Below are 8,949 nucleotides of genomic sequence, written 5' to 3' on the forward strand. Positions count from 1 at the left end.
GCTGTATTTGTTATGTTTTGTATCAGAATCTTCCTTAAAGCACAGTACTAGTTGGTGGAACCATAACGTAACACCACCTCTTTGATATTACTCTTAGAGGAGGGACTCTAAGTCAGGTCAGTCGAGGTCAGATACGGTTACGCCTCCAGATAATGAATGAAAAGTCAGTCCAAGGTCAAAAATACAAACGCGTGTTAGGTTGTCCACTGGGTTGGACTATTATCAGAGCTCTCTTGGTGCCAGTGAAAACAAACTGAAGCTGATCTGGTTTGATCTGATTACCCGGAGTCATCAGGGTTTACTTATTTGCCCCAGAAAATCTCTTTAACGAGGGCCCGTGCTGGGCCGGATGTTTAAATCACATGCCTTGGCAATGCCGTTGCATATTGTCCCCCTATGGGATGCCCTGTTGGGGCAACTGCGAGATCTATACTGGCTGATGAAATTGAGTGATTGCCTTATCCGGCATGCCGAGAGCATTATTGCAGTAAAGGTCTGTTTATGGATTTGTATGATTAGATGGGCTGTGGTGCAATGGAAAAGAGGACTGAAATTATTTTGTTTGTTATTTTTTTATTTGCACTATGATAGTATTATGAAGAATTAACACATTCAAAAAAATTATGTGTGTGTCTTATTTTTTAGCCTGTGTAATTGGATGGACATAGATATACTGTAACACAAACAATGTACCATTAGACAGTAAGGATGTGCTTTAGATTTTAACAGTTTATAGGTTTTCCATTAGCTAATGTGTTATTTCCACTTTGTAGTCCACATGTCTACAAGCATCCTGTCTCAGTGTGTTCATGTGAGAATTTATGAAGGGATGTGGAAGTAAATGAGCCTGTGTGCGTTGCTGTTCAATATGCACAGTCATGTGGGTGGTGCGCGCGTTTCCTCCAGGTTGATTAGGACGCAGGAAGACCAAGCAGTGTTTGTGTTGATTTGTGTGCATGGTTTGCTGTTTTCTTGATACACCGCTGCAGTTCAGGTATTTGTGTCTGCGTATGTGTGTGTGTGTGTGTGTGTGGGTTGAGAGCATGCAGCGCCCCGATCTGCTCTGCTGCATTGCAGCATGTCCTGCCCATCCCGAGGTCGCCGTCGTCCTCCGCCAGGGCACTCTTCCAAGGTCGCAGCAGGTCAATCCTCCCCATCTGCATACCCGGCCGCTGCAAGGGTAAATCTATAAACACCACACCAAATCTGTCGGCTGCTAGAGTAACGAGACACCCTTAAGAACCAGAGCCAGAGATAACCATGCTACAGTAATCTATCAACGCGGGGATCAGACATGTAATCTACCCAGATGACCAGTCGATCAGCCGGGAATGCCTATCAACGCGAGATGAGCTACTGCGGCACACACAATCTACATGCAAATACATGCAGCTGAAGTCGGCGATGGAGACACTTTGTCTGGGAAGCTGTGAGCCTAGTGGAGTTTACTGTCCATCTGTGGAAGATGAAGACTTTTATGGGAGTCGTCAACAGGCGCGTGAAGCCAAGGTTTTATGACCAAAATGTCCCGATCTTAATTTATTACAACAGAAGAACATTATTGCATCATACGTTACTAACTGCCATAACACACACAGAATAGAATAGAAGTAAACATTACTGAGTGCTAGAAAAGTACATTCACACAAGACTTTGCTTACAGTTGACTATTTTACTGTAAAGGACAAATCAGGTTCAAGGGCAGAGGGAACATCAAACAAAAGAAACACAGACATCTAATAGCATAAAAAGCACGGCGGGTGAGGCGCCTTCAAGGAAAAACGTACTTGTGACCTTCGATGGAAAATCGTTCAGTCAGTTTTGTGTGTACTGTTACTGAGTATAAGTCATACAAGAAAATGAGTAGTTGCAGAATAATGCTTCCCCCCTGACATTATGTTCACAAAATTACACAACGGCCAAGCGTAGCCAGCTACATTGCAGCCAAGTTACTGCTGGAGTGGTGTGTTTGTTGTTGTTTTTTTTCAATTTTTCCAACAGAACAGAACATTTTGTGGAGATATAATGAAGTGCAACCGGTGAAACAAATGCACAAGACTGAGTGATGCTTCCTTGAAGGTTGGGGCCAGCTCAGCTTTGATTCGTTGCTAATCATTCAGCAGCAAATTTGGTGTGTGGCAGCCAGTTGATTTGATGAAATTACTAAAGAGTTGCAAGTCCGCTTGGGCACTAGTGACTCTGGATTTTACTTGGACTTCAGCCTTTCACTTGAGATAACTTGATGTCCTCACTTTGCCCAAGCATTAAAATTTATACTATACGAAATAGCATCAGCTGACATTGACACAACAGTTTATGTGGATTCATTGTAACCACTGTTTTATTACAGTCTTGCAGCGGGTAAGCAACCAGTCATGCTGGGCAGTGCATTATTTGCTTGGATATCAAAACAGTCAAGCAGGAAATCTAATGTTGATCTTTAGCCAGTTTAAATGATAAAAAGCCACTGTTGAGGGAAACCAAAAGAGCTAGAGAAGCTAGGAAGGGCTATAAACAGTTGTACAGAGATGGCTTCTCCTGAGTCATGCTGATCAGCTTGTCTATTCATTCCAGATGATCATGTTGATGTGAAAATATTTGTGTATTTAAACTTTCATGAAAAACGAAAATGAAAAACTGGAACAGCCTTTGTGCCCTCCTGACTTCACCAAGTTCAATAACCATCTAAACTCTTCCGCCTTGCTATAAACCACAAAACCTGCCAAACTAAACCTTGCTCACAAGTGAAAAAACACAGGAACAAAACGCACCTGAGAGTCTTTACTTCACCCCACTGATAAAAACACAGCCTACAACGAAAATAAATGTTTCACAAACGAAAAGGGAAAGTTAAAATGAAACCAGATTCAACATCTCCTCTTATCAGTATCAAATCAAATGGGATAGAAAAAGAGAATCTCCAAAATTTCACTTGGGAAAAAAAAAACCTGTGACTGAGGCCTTTTACACTAAAATATATCTGTGAGATGGAAGGCAAAATTGAAAGTGAGAACCGTGAGAAATAATCCCACATTTAAAACCAGGTGTGTGCAGATGAATGACGCTTGAACTCATTCAAATGAAGGGTGTAATCACGACAGGGCTTTTACTGTATTTTCAGTACATCCACAGTCCCAGACGATTCAGTGCCTCTGTCACAACTATGAAATCATGCTGCTCCTGCTGCCACGGTCACATACATTTTCCAATTCTGGAGATTTTTCTCTGATGAAGAGTGAGAAAGTTTTAATCAAACAAAGAGCTCTTGGGGAGCTTACACTTTGTGACAGCTGACTGACTTGCCTTCTGACCGTGTATCCCGCGACCGTGGCTTCCGGGAGCTGTTTGACAAAGAGTGGCTTGTTGTACAAATACTCTAACTCGGCTCATCTACCGGGATGTTTGGGGTTTTATTATAGTCTTGTAGCGGGAGGATTTCAAAGAGGCTATCAATGATTTAGAATCTAGATGCAGGCGAAACAAACAAATAGATCCCCCCCTATGATTTACTGCAACATAGCAATCTCTCAAAGTTCCCTTGTATTAAAGAGCCTTGTTTATTATTTAAATGGGCGGCCTCCTGGCACAAAATGTAAAGCACATCATATATATCACTTATGATGCTCTTAGTGCGCTCTGACTGTAGCGTCTCCGTGGACACGAAGTTAATCTACACTGATCTGAATATGTGCACACATGTGTAGTATCTGGACTGGCATTTTATTGTTTTCCATATCGGTGACTAAAGAGAAAATCACTAGGTTCTCACAGTACAAACACCACTGTAATGTGATAAATGTCTTTGTGCTGTGTCTGCACCTGAAGTGAGGAAACAATGTGCTTCATCTGCATTCCGTAGGTGATGATAAAAACATAACTCCTTTGTGATCCCAGCCAAACGCTTTGCTGCGAACGCCGCAGTCTCGCAGTCACACAACAAAGCGTGTTTAACTTCCCGATCCTTGTGGGTCACCATCACGAGCGGGATAATCAAGTCGGCGCTTCATACGTCTCAGGCTCATTTGCTAACGAGCCATCTCTAGAACAATAGGAGTTAATTACTTCCTCTAATGACTTCACACGCTAAAGCTAATGGCCGACAGAGATAACAAATCCGTCATTACCACTCTGCACATATCTTGGATGGAATGGAGGACGTAAACTGCTCGCACTTCAACGTGAGGACACTGGCCGCATTTAAAGGGGTTCTGCTAGAGAGAATCACTAATGGAGTTGAATCTGCAGGCTATTGCTAGCGCCACTAAAACATGCTTTCACTGGTGAGGTAATTGCAAGTTGTAATAACGTGCAATTGCTCACATGGTAAGAAAGACAACTTATTCTTTAGATAGCTAGCAAAATATTTTAAACCACATTCGGAATATTATATAGATGATTCACATTTTATGAGCAAAACTGTAAAATACTTCATGAAAACTAAATGTTAGCCCTTTCTGTAACAAAAACATATGCAGTACATCAGATGTTTTATATGTGAGTAGATTTTGAGATATCCTGCTGACAAATGATCAGAACTGAAAACAAAATGTCCCTGGCTGAGATACTGTGACAACAGCTACAGGAAAAACAAAGAAGGGATCATCTGTTGTCACTTAAAACGTCCGAACTTAAAACTTGTATTTGAACACACCGCATTTGAAGACCACAGCCAATGACTAACTAGAATGTGCATACTTGCCTGTGTGAAGGGAAATACCACCTCTTCATACCAGTAGGGGTTGTACCGATTAGTCGCCATGACGCTTTAAATATCATGTTGACTAGTCACTGATCACATGACAATAACCACATGGACGCCTCCAAGAAGACTGAGGAGCCCAGTGGGTCACTGTAGCGAACTAGCAGCGGTTCATCATACCATACCACCAAGACATGCAAAATATGTAAGTCAGTCCTGAAATGCAACAAAAGTACTACTGCAATGCACATTCATCTGAAAAGACATCCGCAAAGTAGCTAGTAGAGGGACAATCCAAATCCTCTCGACAGCAGTCAATTAACAGTTTCTCTAAACGCCATGTGGTAACAGAGAGAAGGAAGCTGCACATCAACAATTTTCCTGGTGAATTTCATTGTCAAATTTCAAGTTATTAGACCTTTAGCTGCAGTACATGGAGCTGGCTCTATCCCACCTCACAACACACTGTAGAGTACTATTAAATACTATGGATGGTGCTGACTTGCAGTCTTTCTTCATACAGGCTATACATATCTGCCGTGCACTGTGTGTAGCACATGAGCTGTCTGTTCTGAGCATATATTCAGGTCAACAATATACATTTCATTTTTGCAGAGCATTACTTTCTACTGTGTTTTTATTAGTGACGTCATAAGCGACTAGTCTGTGACGACTTGACTTTCACCACGTAACACTTGACTTTAAAAAAAATCTCAAGTCTGATGGTCAGTTTTAGAGTTTTGTGATCACCATCTGATGATGTTTAGATACACCTCACTATTTAGAACTGAAATGAATCACCAGTGGCACAACTGTCTCTTGGTACTATCTGGTTACTAAAGGACAAACAACATCTTCAGGTCAATTTGAATCTATAATTCTTAATTCCTGACACTTGTATAAAGTTGCATAATAGCAGCCTCAGGCTAGCTGTCTTACAGTAAACAACCAGATACTGTCTTTCAGGCAGAGCTCTGAGGTGGAAGGGTAACTATTTAAACAAATTTGTCTTTCCTTTACAAAACTATCCAGCCCACGAAACATACTGAGGCAATGAGGCAGTGCACTAACTCGAGTTATGGGCCTTTGGTGACTTGATCATGTAGGTTGATGCACTGATTGACAGATGTGCAAGGACTCCTGCCAGAAAGCATTCATTCTATTTGCAGTTGCAATCTGTGTGCAATTAGCATCTGATTTACCAAAGGCAGCAAATAATTATGCAATCAGTGGCTGGTACTGCCTGCTCTCTGAGTGCACTCTGCAAGCGAAGGAACACTTAGAAGGTGCAGTTCAGCTGTGGAGTATATGTAAAAACGTCTGCTGTTTTCCAGGTTCTCTGTACTTGCAGTGTCTGGTTCCAGGGGTATTTTGTGCAGATGGTAATTACGTTTCCTCTTTTAAACCAGTAAATAGCACCACCATACCTGCACAATGTGTACATGCTTTTAGGAGATGGAGAATCTTCCACAAAATATATATTCTTACCTTTGATTTCTTCTTCATGGGGCATGTATGAAAGAAAAAGTGAATCCGATCTTATCTGTGTTTCTGTGGCAACTTTTGGGATCACTGGTGTTTGTTTCTGCGTTCTTCGCCCTTCCTCTTTTCATTGTTTCTTTTAGTCTCTTTACTTTATTTATTCATTTATTGTGTGTGGGTGAGCTGAGTCAAGAATGGAGAAGCGAGTTGCATTAACACAAAGCTGATATGCGGTGACAGCGGTGGAGGCAGTCAGAGGTAGGGGCTGAAAGCAGAGAGAGACCCACGACTGACTCACTGAGACAGTAGTGAGAAAGAGAAACAGGACCTATTCGACAGACTCCCACATGAAACTGCCTGGACTTCCTCGACCTCTTGTCCTGTCTCTGTGCTTTCACTGGTTGGTTTTCTTTGTTTTGGAGTCACTCATTCAAGTGTTAACTCCCTGATCAAAGTGACTAAGCATCTGGTTTAGAGTCTTGCTGTACACTGGCACTTTAGGTCTGTGTTAGCAGTGTTGTAGGTCATGTATCTAGGCAAATGGACAATTTATGTATGTCAGAACAATGCTACTGGTCTGCTGGCACTGCTTTGTCTGGTCTACGAGTATTACTAGAGGCAGAAGTGTTTATTGACAATGCAAACAACAATGGCCAAGTGGAAGAAAACTATTGAAAACTTAGCATAGTAGTAAATTTAAGATGTCTGCATTAGCTAGAATGTGTGAAATATTGTCCAGGTTTGCATTTCTGCAGCACTGTTCCTTTTTTTAAAGAACTACTGGCAATGAATGCCGACTGTGTCACCTGTGTCTTGATCAAACCAAAAGAGCTGCTACTATTTCCCAGGAGGCTAAGAAGCTGGGAAGAGCCACAAATCCTTGTACAGAACTTGTTCCACCACTGATCGAACATGCTGAATTGGCTGCCAACATGGGTGTGACTTGTGCCAGTAGTGCGGCACACACAAACTAAACTAGGGACATTCATTGACAGCCTGACAGTGGCCAACGGACCAACTGACGGCTCGGTGTGTCAGGGCATTTGTTCCCATTCTTTCTGGCACCCAAAAATAGTGGTGCCAGAAAGAATGCATCAAGGCCATGTCTGTGACTTGGGGCATTTATCAACAGCAAGTATGCAAAAGTCAGACTTGCATACTTGACAAGTTAGATTCTGAAGTACTGACTCTAGAGGACCGGAGGATGGTCATTCTGAAATTGGAACAATAGCCTGCTTGATGACGCCTGCATAGTGAATTCAGTTCAAGTACGCATCCTGGTATGTGGAAAGGTGTGCACTTTGGACTGCAACAGCACTTCGGGAGCAAGTAATGACAAGTCCACAAGAACTCAAGCACAGACAAGAATGCACATAGATAAATGGCCTTGATGTAAAGGACACCAAGTATGCCTGGATGGTTCACAACAGACCTACTATCAAACTTTTTGCATCTCATTCTGGAGCCACAAAAGGCCTTGTATAACTTTTTTCAACATGGAAACCAGTCAAACTGTCTTTAACTAACTACTGACTACATACTGGATGTGAAAGGTAAAATGGTAAAATCACAGGGGATTAACATTTCTAGAGATTTCTAGGGAGTGAGTCTTTCAGCTTAATTTTCTTTCATGCACTCTCACCAGCATTTCCAGATGGAGCAGGCTGCTGCTTTTAGTGAAAAGGGAGTCTAAATTAACAAATAAACCCACACAAAGTTAGGGGACACCAAACAAAACAGACTGAATGTTGGATTTACAGTCATTAGGAAGTCAGAAACACAACTCCAAATGAATGCTACCGTTCCCCTATGTCTGCTGAAAGTATAAAACGGCAACTGCTTGATTACACATCACTTAACAGGGTCCCAATATATAATTTAGTGCTCTTTTCCGGCTTGATATGGAAATATTACACAGTAAAAACAACTACTTCAGGTAAAATGAGTAGCCAGACGGTTATCTGGTGTTGCAGAGAAGCAGGAAAGTACAGTGCTAAGACAATCTGACTAAGAATTTACACCCACACAGGGAGTAAAAGCTCAAGATTATCTCGGCATATACTAGAGACAAAATACAGCTGTATGTGTTTTTCCAGGGCCACCAGCGAGAAAATCATTCCCCTTTAAATTCATACCTGTGAAAACCCAGGCACCCGAGAAAAACTACAATCATGGGCTTTGGTATAAAGCATTTTTTTTATTTTTTTCTAGAGGATAACTAGGACAGGACAGGCAGACAGAGCCTCAGCTGGACTCAGAAGGAAGTGGATTTAAATTCACTGCACTGCTGGAAGGCATGCCATGTATTCGATGCACAAGCAGCACCTGGTACAGCGACAAATTCTCACTTGAAGGAAGAACGCCTCCGGTTGATGATTTGCTACTTAATCGCCTCGCTGTTATCTCACAGACGTTGTGGTGAAAACACATCAGCTTAGCAGGCGCAAATTTCTAATGTTCAACATTCCGACTTTCAATTTATCTCTGTCAAAGATCAAATTAATACAAGACGGTCTCTAACACCGCAATGACGCCTGCAATAAGCCTTGCAATCCAGCCGCACACACATGGGCGCGCACACACACACACAGATGCAGACACACACACACACACAATGTAATTATCATTTGACCCAGTATAACAGCAGTTGGATGTGTCCAGCTTTTCACTTCCACTTCAAACAGACCACAGATACTGGTTAGCTTCCTGTAATGACGGACAATTTATCTTCTTCTTTCTCCACATTTCTCTGTTTTGTCCTTATTTTG

This window comes from Chelon labrosus (assembly GCF_963514085.1).
Source record: "Chelon labrosus genome assembly, chromosome: 2".
Lineage (NCBI taxonomy): Eukaryota > Metazoa > Chordata > Actinopteri > Mugiliformes > Mugilidae > Chelon > Chelon labrosus.